Source organism: Amblyraja radiata, chromosome 10 (assembly GCF_010909765.2).
Source record: "Amblyraja radiata isolate CabotCenter1 chromosome 10, sAmbRad1.1.pri, whole genome shotgun sequence".
Lineage (NCBI taxonomy): Eukaryota > Metazoa > Chordata > Chondrichthyes > Rajiformes > Rajidae > Amblyraja > Amblyraja radiata.
The window spans coordinates 59,266,819-59,287,967 of NC_045965.1; the positions used below are offsets into that span (position 1 = coordinate 59,266,819).

Here is a 21,149-nt window from a genome sequence, read left to right on the forward strand (position 1 = left end):
AGAGATCTGATGGAGTGTAATGCATCGGGTAGAACACATTCCCACTGCTGATCTGGTATGTCATTTGACTTTGAAGCCAGTTTCACTGCTTTCCAAATGATTCCATTATACCTCTCAACTGGACCCTTTCCAATAGGATGATATGGTGTTGTTTTACTTGTTGCAATTCTTCTATTAGAAAGGTAGTCCTTTAAGTCTTTTGACATGAATGAGGTGCCCCTATCAGAATGTATGTAACTTGGAAATCCACAGAATGAAAACAGTTGATCTAAACATTTGATAACCATAGTAGCTGACATATTTGGACAAGGAAAGGCAAATGGAAACCTCGAATATTCATCAACTATGGTAAGTATATAAACATTTCGAGAGGAGGATGGTAAAGGCCCTTTGAAGTCAATACTCAAACGTTCCGTAGGTTGAATAGCTTCAATCAATCTTCCTTCTTCAGGACGGAAGAACCTTGGTTTTAATTCAGCACAGATTCTACATGAAGCACACGTCATCTTCACATATTCTGTAGAGAAAGGTAAGTTTTTGGAAAGAACATAGTGTAACATACGAGTGACTTCAGGATGACACAGCCCATTGTGAACATCAGTGAGTACAGAAGAATGAACAGACGCACAAAATGCTCTAGTTAATGTATCCGAAGCAACATTATCCTTACGAGGGCGGTACTCAATTGAATAACTATATGCAGATAATTCAATCCTCCATGAATTTTACTGTTTTTAATCTTCGTTGGTTTCCAATTATCTAGCATAAAAGCTACTGAACGCTGATCTGTTATCAAAGTGAAGTGCTGCCGAGCAAAGAAATTACTCAATTTTCTCACTGCTTCAATAATTGCTGTAGCTTCCTTTTCGACGGGTGGGTGGTGCAATTCACTACCTTGGCGAGTACAAGACATGAAAGCCACTGGTCGGCCTCCTTGATTTAATGTTGCTGATATTCTAAATCAGAGGCATCACATTCAACAACAAATGGGCGATCCTCATCGATGGCGTGTAATGTCGCAGATTCTAATTGTTTCTTTAAAGATGTAAAAGCACCAATTGCTGTCGAGTCAAGGGGGAAAGATTTTGCTAGCATGGAGAGAATTTCTCAAAAAATTGATAATACTTGCAGTGAGTTAAAAGAACTGAAAAAGCAGTATAAGGAATTTGATAAGAGATTAAAATCAGAGTGTCAGAATTGAAAATGATTACAACAAGAAATTTAAAGGTGTAAAGGATGATATCGGAAAGCTGGATGAGATAATGGAAGAGATGGAGCATGAGATAAAAAAGATTGTCTCGGAAATAAAGAGTTTGAAACAATCACAGAAAACTGAAGAGGAAAAACTTGGAAGAATGACTGATAAATGTCTGGACCTGGAATCAAGAACTCGGAGATATAACCTGAGGATTCTCGGAGTAGAGGAAGGACGAGAGGGACATGAATCTCAAACATGTACTTTCGTTACTGACTTACTCAAAGATGTCTTTGAATTGTCGGAAGAACCAAGAATAGACATCGCTAACCGAGTTGGAAGAGGAACAAATTATTCAAGACAGATAATTGTGAAATTCCGTGACATCTCTTCAGTGGAATTTATATTGAAAAAGATCACTCATGGGAAGAAGCTGACATACCGTGGGGATAATGCGAATATTTCGCGATTACTCTCCTGAGGTAGTCCAGAAAATGAGATTGTTTACACCGGCAAGACACACTTTGAGGGAAGTCCCGGGAGTAAGATATGGAATTTATTTTCCCGGAAAAATGAAGATATCTTATAACGGCGTTGAACGGTCATTTGCAGATCCCGGAAAAGCTTTAAAGTATGCAGAGGATATCGTTAAGAAAACATCGGGGCAAGCTGCCGACAAGGAAGAAGATTGAACTTTTTACAGAGTTTTGAACTGATTAAAATGGCCGAGCTACCCAGACAATTATAAAGCTTATCTCGTTGGAATGTGTTATTCAGAGAGCTCGGTTATATTCAACCTTGGATGAAAAGCTCAAAGTTTAACCCCTTGGCACCTGCTTGTACGGTAGTTAACCCTTTGGTACCAGCTTGTATGGTGTATGGTAGTTATAGAATGGGATATTATGTAAGAATCCTGGGTGGATATATATGGGAAAGTTTAGATTAGATTAAGATTGGATAAATTAGAGGGACATATATACTTATATAATCGTGTATATGTTGTGTTCTATATTTGTTTTGTTTTTTTATTCCTTATGTCTCTTTTTTCTCTCGGCTGTCACTAGCGCTGGTTTGATAAACTCATATAAGAAAAGACAAAATATGAAACGGTATGTAACTTTTTATGAGGATTCACCAAGGGGGAGGAGCTCAATGTATAACAACATCACGGAGGTCTATACATTTTTTGCCATCGTTGATGGCTATTCGTCCTTAAAGTATCTTCCCTTAGATACCTTAATAGCACCTTTTTTTTTAAAGCACAATCAAGATTTTTATCTGTTTAATTTTTTTGAAAGTAATTGTGTATCACATTCTTTTTTTCTTTTTCTAAGGCACTTTACAAGAAGGAGATGCAATATCAATCTAATAAACCGGGATGACCACCCAAGTCCTAAAATTCTGAGGTATTTGGTTGCACCATATGATTCAGGAATATTACCTTGATTTACAATGCAAGACGATAGACAAATAAAGAATGGAGGAATTACATTTTGTAGTTGGAATATAAGGGGTGCCAACGAACCAATTAAGAGGGGTAAAATTTTTGCCCAACTAAAATCGTTGAAAAGCGACATAATGTTTTTGCAGGAGACACACATGAAACAACAAACACAAATAAGATTAAAGGCGAATTGGATAGGCCAAACATACTACTCCTCATTTACTTCTAAATCTAGGGGTACAGCTATTCTTATTAGGAAAGGTATTACTTTTAAATTAAAGAATACCATATCAGATAAAGAGGGAAGATATATTATAGTTTCGGGTGAAATTTATGCAACCCCACTAACTTTGATAAATATTTATGCTCCGAATTTTGATAACCCCCAATTTTTTGATAAAATTATCGACATAATATCAGAGTTTAATTACCAAAATGTGATAATAGGGGGGGACTTTAACTGTGTTTTAGATTCATATCTAGATAAACCAGCAAAACAAAAGAAGAGTAATTTAAAATCTAAAACTAGCGAACTTCTAAATACATATATAAAAAACACTAATATAATAGATGTATGGAGATCTGCTAATCCAGTTGGAAGGGAATACTCGTTTTACTCTTCGGTGCATAAAACTTATTCAAGAATTGATTATTTTTTAGTGGATATGAAATTAATGCCATATACAAACAACCCAACATACCACATTAGTAGTATCTCAGATCACTCTCCGTTGACATTTTCAGTAAAATTTGAGGGAATGCCGGGTAAAAAATTTTTTTGGAGGTTTAATACACATATTTTAAATGACGTGCAAGGCTATCAATATTTAAAACAACAAATGAAACTTTTTTTCGATACAAATGATATACCAGGTACTTTGCCTTCTTTATTATGGGAAACTTTTAAGGCATTTATGAGAGTAATTATAATTTCATATCAAAGTTTTCAAAATAAAAAGAATAAGACCGAACAATTATTGTTAGAACAAGAAATCAGACAGTTAGAGTTGGATAATGCCAAAGATTCCACGACAGATAAACACAATAAGATAATATTACTGAAATTTAAACTTAATCGAATTTTATCGGCAAGAGTAATAAGACTATTCCAAATTACAAAACAGGAACATTTTGAGTTTGGTGACAAACCACATAAGCTTTTAGCTCGCCAATTGAAAAAACAAGAAAAGGAAAATACTATAACCAAAATTAAATCAGAGAAAGGTGAATTACTAATACTACCTAAAGATATTAATAATAGATTTGCCCAATTTTACCAAAACTTATATACATCTAAAATTAAAATAGAAGATAGTAAAATAAAAAAATTTCTAGACAACTGTAATCTTCCAATATTGGACCTTTTGGAACAAGAGGAACTAGGAGCTCAAATTACAATCAAAGAAATAGGTGAAACAATAAAATCGCTGAAAAATGGTAAGAAACCGGGACCAGATGGTTTTAATGATGAATTTTATAAAAAATTTCAGGAGATGTTCGGTTGAAAGGAAATCGTAAATATTGTAAAGAGCCATGGTTTTCAAGGGAAATTGGACACTTGGTTCGGAAAAAGAGGGAGATCTACAATAGTTATAGGCAGCATGGAGTAAATGAGGTGCTTGAGGAGTATAAAGAATCTTAAGAAAGAAATTAGAAAAGCTAAAAGAAGATATGAGGTTGCTTTGGCAAGTAAGGTAAAAGTAAATCCGAAGGGTTTCTACCGCTATATTAATAGCAAAAGGATAACGAGGGATAAAATTGGTCCATTAGAGAGTCAGAGTGGCCAACTATCTGCAGAGCCAAAAGAGATGGGGGAGATATTGAACAGTTTCTTTTCTTCGGTATTCACCAAGGAGAAGGATATTGAATTATGTGAGGTAAGGGAAACAAGTAGAGTAGCTATGGAAACTATGAGGATCAAAGAAGAGGAAGTACTGACACTTTTGAGAAAAATAAAAGTGGATAAGTCTCCAGGTCCGGACAGGATATTCCCTAGGACATTGAGGGAAGTTAGTGTAGAAATAGCAGGGGCTATGGCAGAAATATTTCAAATGTCATTAGAAACGGGAATAGTGCCGGAGGATTGGCGTACTGCGCATGTTGTTCCATTGTTTATAAAGGGGTCTAAGAGTAAACCTAGCAATTATAGACCTGTTAGTTTGACGTCAGTGGTGGGCAAATTAATGGAAAGAATACTTAGAGATAATATATATAAGCATCTGGATAAACAGGGTCTGATTAGGAACAGTCAACATGGATTTGTGCCTGGAAGGTCATGTTTAACTAATCTTCTTGAATTTTTTGAAGATGTTACTCGGGAAATTGATGAGGGTAAAGCAGTGGATGTTGTGTATATGGACTTCAGTAAGGCCTTTGACAAGGTTCCTCATGGAAGGTTGGTTAAGAAGGTTCAATGGTTGGGTATTAATGGTGGAGTAGCAAGATGGATTCAACAGTGGCTGAATGGGAGATGCCAGAGAGTAATGGTGGATGGTTGTTTGTCAGGTTGGAGGCCAGTGACGAGTGGGGTGCCACAGGGATCTGTGTTGGGTCCACTGTTGTTTGTCATGTACATCAATGATCTGGACGATGGTGTGGTAAATTGGATTAGTAAGTATGCAGATGATACTAAGATAGGTGGGGTTGCGGGTAATGAAGTAGAGTTTCAAAGTCTACAGAGAGATTTATGCCAGTTGGAAGAGTGGGCTGAAAGATGGCAGATGGAGTTTAATGCTGATAAGTGTGAGGTGCTACATCTTGGCAGGACAAATCAAAATAGGACGTACATGGTAAATGGTAGGGAATTGAAGAATGTAGGTGAACAGAGGGATCTGGGAATAGCTGTGCACAGTTCCCTGAAAGTGGAATCTCATGTAGATAGGGTGGTAAAGAAAGCTTTTGGTGTGCTGGCCTTTATATCAGAGCATTGAGTATAGAAGTTGGGATGTAATGTTAAAATTGTACAAGGCATTGGTGAGGCCAATTCTGGAGTATGGTGTACAATTTTGGTCGCCTAATTATAGGAAGGATGTCAACAAAATAGAGAGAGTACAGAGGAGATTTACTAGAATGTTGCCTGGGTTTCAGCAACTAAGTTACAGAGAAAGGTTGAACAAGTTAGGGCTTTATTCTTTGGAGCGCAGAAGGTTAAGGGGGGACTTGATAGAGGTTTTTAAAATGATGAGAGGGATAGACAGAGTTGACGTGGAAAAGCTTTTCCCACTGAGAGTAGGGAAGATTCAAACAAGGGGACATGACTTGAGAATTAAGGGACTGAAGTTTAGGGGTAACATGAGGGGGAACTTCTTTACTCAGAGAGTGGTAGCTGTGTGGAATGAGCTTCCAGTGAAGGTGGTGGAGGCAGGTTCGTTTTTATCATTTAAAAATAAATTGGATAGTTATATGGATGGGAAAGGAATGGAGGGTTATGGTCTGAGCGCAGGTATATGGGACTAGGGGAGATTATGTGTTCGGCACGGACTAGAAGGGTCGAGATGGCCTGTTTCCGTGCTGTAATTGTTATATGGTTATTATATGGTTATAACAACCCCTTATTTATTTAATTTATACTCCCATGCTTTTAAAGAAAACAAACTACCTGAAACACTAACAGAATCAACTATTACGCTTATTCCAAAAAAAGATAAAGATTTAGAAGATCCGGGCTCGTACAGAGCTATATCACTTTTAAATACAGATCAGAAAATTTTAGCAAAGATTTTAGCAAGAAGATTAAGCAAATATATTAGTAAATTGATAAACCCTGATCAAACGGGGTTTATACCTAAAAGATACTCATTTAATAATCTGAGACGCCTGTTTAATATAATGTACTCGCATAAAGTAGAGGAAGAAGATATATCAATTATTTCTTTGGATGCAGAGAAAGCATTTGATCAGGTAGAGTGGCAATACTTATATAAAGTACTACAAAAATTTAATATGGGAGATAATTTTATAACATGGGTAAAATTATTATATGATAAACCAATGGCAAGAATTTTAACTAATAACATGTTATCTCAAAAATTTCAACTATCAAGGGGTAATAGGCAGGGATGTGCACTATCACCCCTGCTATTTGCCCTTATGATAGAACCCCTGGCTGAAAGTATAAGAATTCATCCGAATATTCAGGGCTATAATACCAGGGACTCAAAGAATAAAATCTCATTATATGCAGACGATATACTTTTATATATTACAAAGTCACAAACGAGCATACCAAATTTATTAAACTTAATAGAGGAATTTGGATCTTTTTCTGGATATAGAATAAACTGGAATAAAAGTGAAATCATGACATTAAAACCTCAAGAACCTACACATTTACTGAAGTTCCCCTTTAAAATCGCAACAGAAAAATTTAAATACTTGGGTATTCAGATTACTAGAAAATATAAAGCATTATTCAACGCTAATTTCATACCTTTATTAAATAAACTTAATACGTTGATTACATTTTGGAAAACACTTCCCTTATCATTATTAGGTAGAATAAATGCAATAAAAATGATCTTCCTACCACAATTACTATACCTATTTCAATCTATACCAGTATATATACCAAACATTTTTTTTTTTAAATTAGACTCAAATATTACTAATTATATTTGGGACTATAGATCATATAGAATCACAAAAAAACACTTATGTAAACCAAAAGAGGTCGGGGGGACTTTCACTTCCGAATTTTATGTATTATTACTGGGCAGTGCATATTAAGAATATGATTTATTGGTTGGATAGTTCTACCCAACAGACAGAATGGATAAAAATGGAGAAGGAGGATTGCCATCCTTGTAATATAGGAACGATCCTCTTCTCCCCCCAAAAACTGAATAACACAATATATAAGAAGAACCCAATTATATATGGTACAATAAGAATTTGGAAACAAATAAAGTTATCTTTAAAATTAAGAAGTCTATCACTGTTAATGCCAATAGCGAATAACCCTTTATTTAAACCATCTTTTATTGATAAGACATATAACCAATGGGAAAGTCTCGGAATTAGAAGGATCGGGGATATGTACGAAATGGGAAACCTACTATCATTCCAACAACTACAATTAAAATTTAAATTGAAAAACAACCAATATTTTAAATATCTTCAGATTTGGGATTTCGTGAAAAAATATATACAAGGATATCAAAAAGTAACTCCTGACTTATTGGAAGAAGCAATGAATATTGAAGCTGACTCACAAAAATTAATATCATATTTATATAATAGTATTCTAAATATAGACCTACCATCGACAGAGGTACTTAGAGAAGAGTGGGAACGGGAACTAATGATAAAAATTACGAAGGTTAAATGGGAAAAATACCTGATATATATTCACAAATGTTCAATTAATGTAAGACATAATCTAATTCAATTTAAAATTGTACATAGATTATATTATTCAAAAACAAGATTGAACAAATTTTATCCAAATATATCCGCCACTTGTGATAAATGTCCAGCCCAAAAGGCAACTATAACACACTCCTTAGTTTCCTGCATAAAACTTTATAGATTTTGGAATGATATTTTTGAAATATTTACAAAATTGTTCAAGACAAGAATGGAACCTAATACTGAAATGATTATATTTGGCGTAATGGAAGATGGGAATAAATTGAACACATCTCAAAATCTATTCCTTAACTATGGTTTAATAATAGCAAAAAAATTAATTCTTAAATTTTGGAAGGGTACATCAATACCAACGCTTAAAATGTGGATTGCAAGTATGTTGGACACCGCTCATCTTGAGGAAATGCGATTCCTCCTAATGGATAAATCAGACCAATTCATAACGAGTTGGTCTCCATTCGTTGTTTTTTTGGAATCATATGGTGCAACACAATTGTAAAAGAACTGTTTCAGGACTGGACGAGGGTTGGTCAAGATTATAAATAATGATCACCTTTTCTTTTTTATTTTATTTTATTTTCTCTATTTTCTCTCTCAACTTTCTTCATTTACTCGTTTTCTTTTTTCACACACTATATATTTCACATCTTTCTATCCTTTACTATCTAACTTCTTTTTCTTATTCAATAAAAATAAATAAATAAATAAATAAAAAACAAAATAAAAAAATAAATAAAAAAATAAAAAAAAGATGTAAAAGCACCAATTGCTGTCGAGTCAAGGGGGAAAGATTTTGCTCTAATCAAAGGTTGAATTTTGTCAGAAAAATTTGGTGTCCATTTAGCATAATATGCAAACATACCAAGAACCCTTCGTAGAGAGTTTAATGTAGCTGGAATAGGTATCTCTTGGAGTGGGCGGAGTCTTTCTGGATCAGGCTTGATTATATCATTTCCAACCCAATAACCAAGAATATTAATTGATGACACTGATATTATTGACTTAGCCTCATTTAAAGTTAGATTTTTAGAATGTGCAACTTCTAAAAACCGTTGTACATTTTCGTCATGTTCAGCTTTGTCTTTTCCTGCAATAGTTATGTTATCAAGATAAGGGAAAGTATCTTTAAGGTTTTCCTGTTCAACAAGTTTGTCCATCTATCTCTGAAAAACAGCCACACCATTAGTTACACCAAAAGGAACTCTGCAGTAGTGGTATAATTTCCCATTTGCTTCAAACGCAGTGTATTTCTTCTCTGATTCTTTCAAAGGAATTTGGTAGTAAGCACTTTTTAGGTCAAAAGTAGAGAATATCTTATACTTAGCTAATGTATTGATAATCTCTTCTATTCGAGGTAATGGATATGCATCAAGCTCCGCAAACTGGTTTATAGTTTGAGAGTAATCATTGCAGAGTCTCTTTCCATGTCTCTCCGAGGGGTCCTTGACCACAACAACTTGTGCCCTCCAAGGGGAAGAACTGGGTTCTATGATACCTTCTCGTAAAAGATTAGTTACTTCTGTGTTGATAAAGTTTCTGTCATCTTTACTAAAATGTCTTGATTTTGTAGCAATTGGCTTCCACTGAGAGGATAAATTAGTGAATAATGAAGGAAATGAAGGAGATGCAGCAGAAAAAACACACAATACTGGTGGCTATGAGAATACAAGATCAGGCATAGTTCCCTCATTCATTATTTGAAGTGATCTGTGCTGTTTCTGAAAATCTTGAACAAGCATTATATCGCTACACAAGTTTTTCAAAATACCAAGACACAGATTTATAACTAGTTTTGTTCAGAATAAAGTCTACAATACAAGATCCAATAATTTGAGTATTGAGAGTTGTCAGAGCCATCGAGATTTCTCTATTTGAAGGAATTATAGTTAGATTTAGTTGATACACAACTTGTTCACTTATAAAACTTTCTGAACTGCCAGAATCAAGTAGCACATTAAGTGTATGGCCATTGATGGATACCGTTGTAGCTGCATGAGTCAAGCTCTGAGGAAATGCAGCTGTAATTGCACATAAAGAAGACATATACATGGCAGCAATCACACTGTTCGTAGTTGCTTCCAAGATGGCGCCTGCCTGCGGCGACTTTTGCGGAGCTCCGGAAAATAAAAGGCTCAACTACAACTTCCAACAACTTACCTGGATCAGAAAAACGGCAGAAATCGGTGCCGTTTCGGACAAGCTGCTTGAGCACCTCAAGGCTCTCGCAATTTCGCGATCTCCCGCAGCTGTGGGAGCCCTGGACTTTAAACTTTCCCACGCTGGCTGTGGAACTCCCGACCCGACTGAGGATCCCAGGTACTGTACCTTGAAACCCCGGGATGACCCCCAGAGCCGACGGGCTGGATCTCCCAGCAACAACGGAGCTGGAGCTGCAGCTGCCGACTTTGAGGGAATCCCCGTTCGTTACGGAGCTGGAGCTGCCGTCTGTGAGGGAATCCCCGTTCCAGCGCAGGTTCGCAGAAACAGCAGGTACAGCAAGTACAGTACCTGGAAACAAAGGGGAAGCCTCCATTGTGTCCGGAAACGTGGCCGTCGGGCAGGACTTCAGGTCAGAATGAAGCGCAGGGGACTTCGGCCCCCTCTCCCTACCATCCTACTGGCTAATGTACAGTCCCTTGAAAACAAAGTGGAGGACTTAAGGGCAAGACTGCTTTATCAAAGGGAGCTGAGGGAATGCTCTGTGTTCTGTTTCACAGAGACATGGCTCACCCCCAGCTCCCCAGACTCAGCGGTCCAGCCTGAAGGGTTCTCCATCCACCGCATGGACCGTACCCTGGCATCTGGGAAAGGGAGAGGAGGGGGCGTCTGCCTCATGGTCAGCTCTGCGTGGTGTTCCGACGTGGCAGTCCTGTCCAACTCCTGCTCTCCACACCTTGAACATCTGGCGGTGAAGTGCCGTCCCTTCTACCTCCCGAGAGAATTCACCTCCGTTATCCTGACCGCGGTCTACATCCCACCCCAGGCAGACGTCCGTCTGGCACTGGAGGAGCTGCAGGCCGTGGTCAACAAACACCAGACGTCTTACCCCGAGGCATTTACCACCATTGCTGGGGACTTCAATAAGGCGAACCTCAAGAAATCACTCCCCAACTTCCACCAACATGTCTCCTGCTGCACCAGAGGACCTAACACCCTCGACCACTGCTACACCACCATCAAGAATGCCTATCGTTCTATCCCTCGCCCTCACTTCGGTAAGTCCGACCATACCGCGGTGCTGCTTCTTCCTGCCTACAGGCAGCAATTAAAGAGCGCACCCCCAGAAGTGAGGACAGCACAGAGCTGGTCGGGGGGGGCAGAAGAACAACTCCAGGACTGTTTGGAGTCTGTAGACTGGGCAATGTTCAAGGACTCGGCAACGGACTTGAACGAATATGCCACAGTCGTTACAGACTTCATAAAGAAATGTGTGGAGGACTGCATCCCTACAAAAACCTTCCGAGTGTTTCCCAATCAGAAACCTTGGATGAACTTTGAGATCCGCACTCTCCTGAAGTCCAGACACAGGGCATTCACCTCCGATGATACAGTGGCCTACATGAAGACCAGATACGACCTTGGTAAGGCCATCAAAAAGGCCAAAAGGGACTTCTGCTCCAAACTGGAGGACGAGACAGATGTTCGGCAGCTGTGGCAGGGTCTGAATGCAATCACCTCCTACAAGGCAAAACCAGGAGGCAGCTCGAATGCCGGTGTAACATCACTCCCTGACGAGCTCAATGCGTTTTACGCACGCTTTGACAGGGAAAATACTGATGTGCCTTCCTGATCCCCCATTCGCTGCGATGGCATTTCAGTCTCAGTCACAGAGGCCGATGTCAGGAGATCCTTCAGGGGGGTGAACCCCCGAAAAGCACCTGGTCCTGATGGTATACCCGGTCGTGTTCTAAAAACCTGTGCGGACCAACTGGCGGGAGTTTTTACGGACATTTTCAACCTCTCACTTCTGAGGTCTGAGGTCCCCACCTGCTTTAAAAGGGCATCAATTATACCGGTGCCCAAGAAGAGTAAGGTGACATGCCTCAATGACTATCGACCAGTGGCACTAACGCCGGTGGTGATGAAGTGCTTTGAGAGGTTGATCATGGAGCAAATCAACTCCTACATCGACAAAAACCTGGACCCACTGCAGTTCGCGTACCGCCACAACAGATCAACGGTGGATGTGATCTCGCTGGCCCTCCACTCCGCACTGGACCACTTGGACAACAAAAACTCATATGTCAGGCTGTTATTCATTGATTACAGCTCGGCATTTAACACAATCATCCCCTCCAAACTGGTTACCAAACTCGCAGAACTGGGTCTCTGCGCATCCCTCTGCAACTGGATCCTTGACTTCCTCGTCCACAGACCACAGTCTGTTCGTATTGGTGGAAATGTGTCAGCCTCAATAACAATCAGCACGGGAGCACCTCAAGGCTGCGTGCTCAGCCCCCTGCTGTACTCACTCTATACCCATGACTGCGTAGCGAACCACAGTGCGAACTCCATCATCAAGTTCGCTGACGACACCACTATTGTGGGGCGTATCACTGATGGGGATGAGTCAGAGTACAGAAGAGAGATCGAGCAACTGTCCATATGGTGCCAGCGCAATAACCTGGCCCTCAACACCAGCAAAACCAAGGAACTGATTGTGGACTTTGGAAGGAGTAGGAGGGGGACCCACAGCCCCATTTATATCAACGGGTCGATGGTTGAAAGGGTCAAGAGCTTCAAATTCCTGGGCGTGCACATCTCTGAAGATCTTTCCTGGTCCGAGAACACTAATGCAATCATCAAAAAAGCACATCAGCGCCTCTACTTTCTGAGAAGATTACGGAGAGTCGGATTGTCAAGGAAGACTCTCTCTAACTTCTACAGGTGCACAGTCGAGAGCATGCTGACCGGTTGCATCGTGGCTTGGTTCGGCAATTTGAGCGCCCTGGAGAGGAAAAGACTACAAAAAGTAGTAAACACTGCCCAGTCCATCATCGGCTCTGACCTTCCTTCCATCGAGGGGATTTATCGCAGTCGCTGCCTCAAAAAGGCTGGCAGTATCATCAAAGACCCACACCATCCTGGCCACACACTCATCTCCCTGCTACCTTCAGGTAGAAGGTACAGGAGCCTGAAGACTGCAACAACCAGGTTCAGGAATAGTTACTTCCCCTCAGCCATCAGGCTATTAAACCTGGCTCGGACAAAACTCTGATTATTACCAACCACTTTCTGTTATTTGCACTATCAGTTTATTTATTCATGTGTGTATATATTTATATCATGGTATATGGACACATTTATCTGTTTTGTAGTAAATGCCTACTATTTTCTGTGTGCTTAAGCAAAGCAAGAATTTCATTGTCCTATACAGGGACACATGACAATAAACTCACGAACTTGAACTTGAACTTGCTTTGGACTTGCATACTCTAGAATTATGTCCCTTTTTGCCATTACAAGTTGCCTCTCAAGCAGGACATATCTCTCCATTATGAATTTTACCCCCGCAAAAGTAACACTTTCTTTTTGAATAAGTATATGCTGCAGCAAGGGCACATTTATTAGTAGAAATTATTTCAGCTTGCTCCATATTAGTACTTTGGTGAGATTCTTTTGTAGTAGTTGCAGCAGAATACACATTAGATGAGCCATAAGCATTTGAATTTTTCTGAGCGAAGTCTAATGAGTAAGCTTGATTGTAAGCTGACTGTAAATCCAAGGTTTTGTGTTCTAATAGTCTCTGTCGTATTAAAGGCGATGCCAAACCATTGATAAAAGAGTCTCGAATAAGTTCCTGTCGATATTGATCAGCTGTAACTGCTTTGAAGGCACAGTCTTTACTAAGTCTTTGAAGTTCTTGTAAAAATCCATCAAGTGACTCACCAGGTTTTTGTTTACGAGTAGCAAGGAGGTGTTGAGCAAATATTACATTGGGTGTCTTAATGAAGAGTCTGCTTAGTACATCAATAGCAGAATCATAAGTTGTACATTCATCTATGTAATCATATACATCATAAGAGACAGAGCTTATTAATGTCCTGAATTTGTCTGGTGCATTGCCGCCACACTCATCAAATAAGTTATTTAGTGTATGAAGCCAGTGTTTCCATTCCTTTGCAGCAGTAGGTGAGTTGGGGTCCAGATCCAAGTGTTGTGGTTTCAATAGTTTCTTCATCTCGATGTCACACTGCTTAACTTCTGAGATTGAGTTGCTTAAATTGTTGTGAGGCAAATGAAACTTTTACGCTACTCGTAATTTACTTAAACTTTATTTAAGCTTTAAGCAACTAATTTCTGTAATACACAACTTCAAAGCGTCTGGAAAATATCGCTGATTTCGCAGGCCTCGCCGGCCCGAGACCCCGCACATGTGCACACTCTAGAAAGGCCCCGCACATGCGCACACTTCACTTCTGAAATGTAAACAGAAGCCTTGAGAGAGGATGTGTTTCCTTTGGAGTTAGTAGTCTCTGTAAATAGGAACTTCTGGTTGGTAGCTGACTGAAGATTACATTGTTAAGACAGAATTGTACATGTTGTGCTTCTTGACTAAGTTCCTGTTTCAATGTTTGTGATCAACAGTTTATGATTGATAGAACGACAGGTTGACAAGAGTATTGTGTTAGTGACAAGAATGCTTTAAATGGGTATACTCTGTGATTTATTTGTGTTAGATGTCATTACTGTATAAACATGTGACTATGTTTCCAAAATGCTATAAAAAGATGTATGTCTGTTGATTAGAGTAATGGCCCAGGAGAGTTAAGTATCTGTTGCATACTTGACTTTGTATCCCCTGGCACTCTCGCCGGCTAAATTATCAGTAAAGCTTGTGTTGGTTTACCTAACTTATTGTGAGTTGTCTGTTTTAAGAAATGAACCTTACACATTCTCCTGCCATCTCCCTATAACCTCTTGACACCCGTACTAATCAAGATTTGGCCCCCACAAGCTTGTGGCAATGAATTCCACCCAATGACTAAAAAAATTCCTCCTCAACTCCTTCCTAAAGGATTGACCTTTTATTCTGAGGCTATGACCTCTGGTCCTGTCGTGCTTACAATTAAGTAAGGCGACGCAGAGAATTCTTCAAGAAATTCAAACCTTTACTTGCAAATCAAGGTTGGGACAATCAAAGAGTCAATTGCTTGACTGCCCACTTCACACAAAGAGTTGCTTCTTTTTATGGCATGTTTAACTCTGTGCGTCCCACCCCCGGCACATTTCCATACACAATCACTTGCAGACATTAGAGGAAGGGTTTCTGCCCGAAAAGTTGCCTATATCCTTCACTCCATAGATGCTGCTGTACCCGCTGAGTTTCTCCAGCACTTTTGTCTACCTTCCACTTGCAGACATTCCCTTATCAATAACCAATCACTTGCAAACATTCCCGTAGCAATAATCAATCACTCACATTCACTTTTCCCCTCCTACCCCAGTTATTTTCCATCTCTCAATCCATCCTTGTTTAAACCACATGACTTCTCCTATCTTGGCCCCCCTTATCTCTTGCTCATCCAGCTAGGGATTGTTGCAGACTTACAAAGGTCATATAAAATACTGATTTCTGTACTTCCATAATCCTAGACTCTCTCACTAGTGGAAACTTCCTCTATCTTATACTTACTCACAGGTCTGCCTTTGAACAGGCTTTACTGGCATTATCTCGCACTAAACGTCATTCCCTTATCACGTATCTGTATACTGAATGGCTCGATTGTAATCATGTGTAGTCTTTTCACTGACTGGTTAGCACGCAACAAAAGCCTTTCACTGTACCTCTGCACACGTGACAATAAATTAAACTGAAACTAAACTCCGTACCACCTCCGTCACCCGCAGGGACTGATTTAAAACATCATACCCAGCTTAAATAAAAAGATTTTATTTATCATTATTTATTTATTACCCAGCTTAAATAATTACAAGAAAGACCTCGACCCAAAACATCGCCTATTCTTTTCTCCAGAGATGCTGACTAAGCCGTCTGATGCTGTTCTATGTTCTATTTCTTCCGACACATTTTATTTATGTGGGAGCATGTGTGTGTGTGAAAGCTGTCCGATTATTTCCACTCTCCATGACCTCAAAGCATTCCCTATTCTGACCGTTCTGAAATTTATTATTGAGCCTGCGTCCACTGCCGTTTTACTCAAAGCAAGCATAAACAGCTGTAAAATAATGCACCCCTTTGTTATTTGGATGTTATCCAGCAGAATCTAATAATCCTTTTTTCAAAGGTGACAACGGACGGAATTTAAGATTCCATCCCGTCTTGTTGACGTTTGGTTCCAGTCACCAAACATTAAGTGAAGGAAAGAACTGCAGAAGTTGCTGAAGAAGTCTGCAGAAGATGCTGAAGAAGTCTGCAGAAGATGCTGAAGAAGGGTCTCGACCCGAAACATCACCCATTCCTTCTCTCCAGAGATGCTGCCTGGCCCGCTGAGTTACTCCAGCATTTTGTTTCTACCTAACACTTAGTGTTGCTTTGTCAAAGTTAGGGAGAAGGTCACTTTATGCTATCAAATCACATAATTTTCTGAGAGAAAGTGATTCTCACTGGAATGGTTCACATGCTTGATCAATGGTGTTTTATCATTAATGTCTTATTATTATTAATGTTTAGTGTTTTCTGAGTCTTTCATAACTGTCACTGTATGCAGGCACGAAAATCGCTATCAAAATATGGAGGGGACCGGGAGACACAATTTCTTGGCGGCCGCGCGCGCATGCACACACTCACACGCGGGAGGCTTCAGAGGCTCAATCCAGCGCTAAATGCAGCTCAACTCTGCCTGTCTCGCTGAGTTAACCTACAGCCCTACCTGAACTGACGAGACACCAGCGCTGCTTCTCCGCGCAGGCTGTAAACCTGGGCCATATTTCCCACAAGTCCAGGCAGGGCTGTAGGTTAACCTGGCGGAACAGACAGGGTTGAGCTGGGTTTTATGCTGCTTCTCTGCGCTGGCTGTGGGTCTGGGGGCACATCTCCCGTCTAAATCCCGACGTCTCTAGCCACCCCCGTGCGAGGGGGGGGGGGCAATCAGGTGGGGACGGGACAGCACCGGAGAGCCGGGATCGATCCTGGCAGTGGATGAGGCACAGATCTGTGCCGCCCCCATTGCCCGTTGACCGACGTCCCTCTTGTCCAATCGGCGCCCTCGATCAGCAGTCGCACTCCCACTGTCTCGCGGAAAGCGGAGATTTCACCGGGTTTTAAAATCCAGATTACAAAAAATGGGAGGGGGGGTGGGGGGGGACTGTCCCCCCCCTCTCAAAACAGGAGGGGACGTGTCCCACCTGTCCCCCCCTGGGATTTCCGCCCCTGTGTATGTCATGTTATTAGTTGTGGGCGGAGCACCAAGGCAAATTCCTTGTATGTGAATACTTGGCCATAACAATTGGCCATACTGGAATAACAATTATTAATTTTTGATTCAAAAGCATTCTAATGAGTACTTAGACTTAGTTCCTCCCACACTGTTGAGTGCAATGGGCAGTAAGTTTTCACCATTCTGTTCAGTTGTGTGCAACGTCTTCCACCCTCGTTAGGCTTGCGTCCCCTGCTTCCAAATCCTTCTGGAATGTCCACCTCCATGTGAGTTTTAGTCGGCCTCTTTTCCTTCTTCCGTCAGGTTGCCATGTCATTGCTATCTTAGGTGCACATTCTGGTGACATTCTGAGTACATGTCCTGTAAATTTAATCCTGCGTACCTCTATGTCCTGGCTGGAAGGCTTTGTTGCAGTTTCACAGTAGATCTCCTCGTTTGTGATGTGGTCTCTGTAGCTAGTCTTCAGGATCTCCCTCAAGCAGCATTGTTGGGATGAGTACAGTCATATAAATTTATTTTTAAGCAATTGGGGCATTTATCCAGTATATACAAATAAAGCTACTATGGCATCCACAGGCTCTGATATGGGTGGATCAGGAAGCTGTTGCCAGGATATGGGACATATTTGGCTTAGGAGGGGGTGTGCTCTCTGCCTTTTATTTTCTTTTAGTAATATAAGCATAATTATTTCCATATACTGCGATCCTGTGAAAGCTTTCATAATATGATCCTTTAGGAACTGTGGATAGATAATGGGTCTCCAAAATAATGCCTTGACATAATTTAGGTCCACTTGTGAGAACTGTAGGGGCACTGTTTAACATCTCATCAGATCAGTCAAAGTCAAAGTCAAAGTAGCCTTTATAGATGGTTGATTCTCCAAAATACCATTACATTACATAGCACTGGGGCATCAGCCTATATTTTCATTCTCTGGAGAAGGAACTGAAATTTCTCATAGTTAAGTGAGAAAACCATCAGCTGACCCACAGCTGACTACCACTATTGAAATAGAGTGCATAAGAATGCATTTAAACCAGCATTAAGAAAAAAACATGAAATCCAGATAGCTTTCTACCATTTTGTGGCATCTCAGAAAAAAATGTTTATTTCTTTAAAAGTAGTACCTATGCTACCACTGATACAAAGAATGACAAGCACATTTAATTAGATCAACAGAATTTAAATAAAATCAAAAACATATGAGAAAAGCTTGCAGAATTTGTTTTTACACTTAGGTTTTTACACTTACACGCTTACAACTTACACTTGTTTTTATACTTCAGTGTAAAAACAAATTCTGCATGCTTCTCTCATATGTTTTGATTTTTTTTAAATTCTGTCCAGAGTCCATTGAACCACATATAAAGAGTGCACGTTGGTCCTTATCTGCACGCCTATTACATCTTGATTTTCTTAAATTAATAGACTCAACAAATCCAGTAAACAGTGTCAAAATATATACTGTTCCTTTATGGAAAATACACTAATCAAGGGAAATAGTCAAGTAAAATGTTATTCTATTTATTTTCATTAGTTTACATTTTTGAAACCAATTATTAACTGCATATTTGGACTTTATGTTCTGTGTTACTGCAATGTTGTTGGGTAATGAATGAATGAATTTGCTTCACATTCAACATAAGTTTAAGCATTAGCTACGAGTCTTATTTGTCATTTTCATGAAACAATATTTTCTGATTGTTTACACAATGAATATCCAAACACAGTGCAATCATCCAGGAAGCAATTTTTTAAATCAGTCCTATTTGTAGGTATGTTACAATACTTACCTTCAGCGGCGCTGCAATTCTGACACTGGCCGTGTGCGCGATTTTGGCGCCTTTGAGGGGGGTCGTGGTTAAAACGCGTTTTTTTCCTACCTTGTCCTGGAATATATTTGGTTGGAGTGCAAGCTTTTGCTGAAGAATCGTTCCGACGGGCATCCTGTGTATTTTTTTTTGAATCGCCCGACAGTTTCAGCGCTGGAGTCATTTTAAAATCAGTTTCTAAAGCCTTCAATGCCGACAACGGGGACGGATTTCAGGTACGGGACAGGTAAAAGAAAGCCGTTTATTTTATGTATAAAAGTGGTCCTTAAGATGCCTTTAATTCACATTTTAAGTTGCGAAACAGTGATTTAGTCCCCATACGAACCGGCAGTATTTTTCCTGCTGATATGGGTCTAAATTCATTGCAAACTGCAACGTTCCAATTGATCGCGTTCCAGAAAAACCCACTCGCAAGATGATTTAAATGGCCATTAATTTACAGGTATTAAACATTAAATTCCTTTCATTTGGCCTATAAATCCATGACAATGAGATTTAAAAATTATGTTATATTGTGAATTCTTGTGTGAATGTTATTTGGACACTTAGGCTATTTAAAAATGTTAATCTATTCTTAAGAAATTGATAGATGTTTAGAGCTAGTAATTGAATTTATCAGGTAACTAACTAATTATATGCTTTAATTTCAAGTCATCTAAGTAAGATTGTTTCATATTTGTTTCAGAATGCTTCAATCTATTATAACTGAAAATTTCTTTCAGTTCTCTTAATTTTTAAGAAAGTTATGGGCTTTTGACTGTCCTGATCACAGCTTTTGTGTTAAGTCAATGGAAAAGCAATAGGGAACAAGATGCTAATTTCCGAGTATGAAAATGGCCATAACATTTTTAATACTGAAGATTTGAAAGTGAATTAGGTGTCAAATTAAACTTCTTTTTATGCTTTATCTGATGGGATAAATTACAGACTAGATTTTTAAAATCTCAAAATTTTGTAACATTGCTACTATTTAAAGAAAATTATCTGACGGTTCTTGATGATGATAGAAATATAAAGATTTTGTTATATTGTTATTGCAATTTCATTAAATAATCTCTAAATTAGAGAAAATAGAATAATTAACCAGAGCAGCACTTAAAATGTTTCAGAATTGGAACTTTAGAAAGCTGCAACATGGCCTTTTTGAAAGTACAATAGATCAGTTTATATTATTATTTATTCACTGCTATTAGTGTGGTTATTTGAACACATTTAACTTAGCTAGAATTGTAGAATTATAGACATATTTTATTGCAATTTTTACTCAAATAAAATCTCTCTCCTAAGTTTTCCTAAGAGACCAGACCAGAAATGAGCTGTTATTTTGCAATTTTGTTTTAGCTCAAATACTGGAATGCTCTCCCAGAGTCAGATCATTTTTTAAATCACATTTGAGAAAGGGCAGTATCACCATTTCACAGAACAGTTTACACAGACAGAACTTGGAACCACAATCTGGCATGACCAGATATTTTGTAAAATCACACTCAGCATTAATCGTGCTGAAAACCACTTGATCATTTGCAAGATTACTGGCTGAAAATTGACATGGCACGTTTGGTAAATAACTGCTGGCTCTTGTGGAGGTTAAAATAATGCTGTTGTCTATTTTGTCATTATAGTTGTTTATTAACTGGGTCTACATTTGGCATGATTACCTCAGCCTTCAGTCTATTTGAAAAAGGCTTGTCTATTTGGATGCAGAACAGATATGATTCTTCAAAAAATTGGAGGAACTAAATTGGGGCAAGGTTCTCTAAACGAAAGAAATTGGCTTCGTTCAATAACACTTATCTTTTACAAACAAAACCGAATCATTGTCAAATAAGATGAGATGTGACACTATTTAGTGATTAACTTTAGCTAAGAGAATGATGATATCCTGGGAAAAGCAAGAGCAAAGATGTTCTAAAATGATACAATGATCAATACGTTACTGAAAGGAAAAAAGGTTAAAAAAAACTCGGTAA

At 39.0% G+C, this 21,149-nt stretch overlaps 1 protein-coding gene and 1 long non-coding RNA gene across 6 annotated transcripts in view; both read right to left on the bottom strand.

Moving 5' to 3' along the window:
* The window catches only part of LOC116978010, a 17,934-nt gene extending 3,259 nt beyond the window's left edge, over positions 1 to 14,675 (bottom strand). The window contains exons 1-2 of the long non-coding RNA XR_004413352.1: positions 14,439 to 14,675; positions 6,235 to 6,237 (exon numbers count right to left, since the gene is read on the bottom strand). This is a non-coding gene — a long non-coding RNA (uncharacterized LOC116978010). The remainder of the gene's footprint in view (positions 1 to 6,234; positions 6,238 to 14,438) is intronic.
* znf326 (zinc finger protein 326) overlaps positions 1 to 21,149 on the bottom strand; it is a 120,126-nt gene that overhangs the window by 37,207 nt on the left and 61,770 nt on the right. The window lies entirely within an intron of this gene.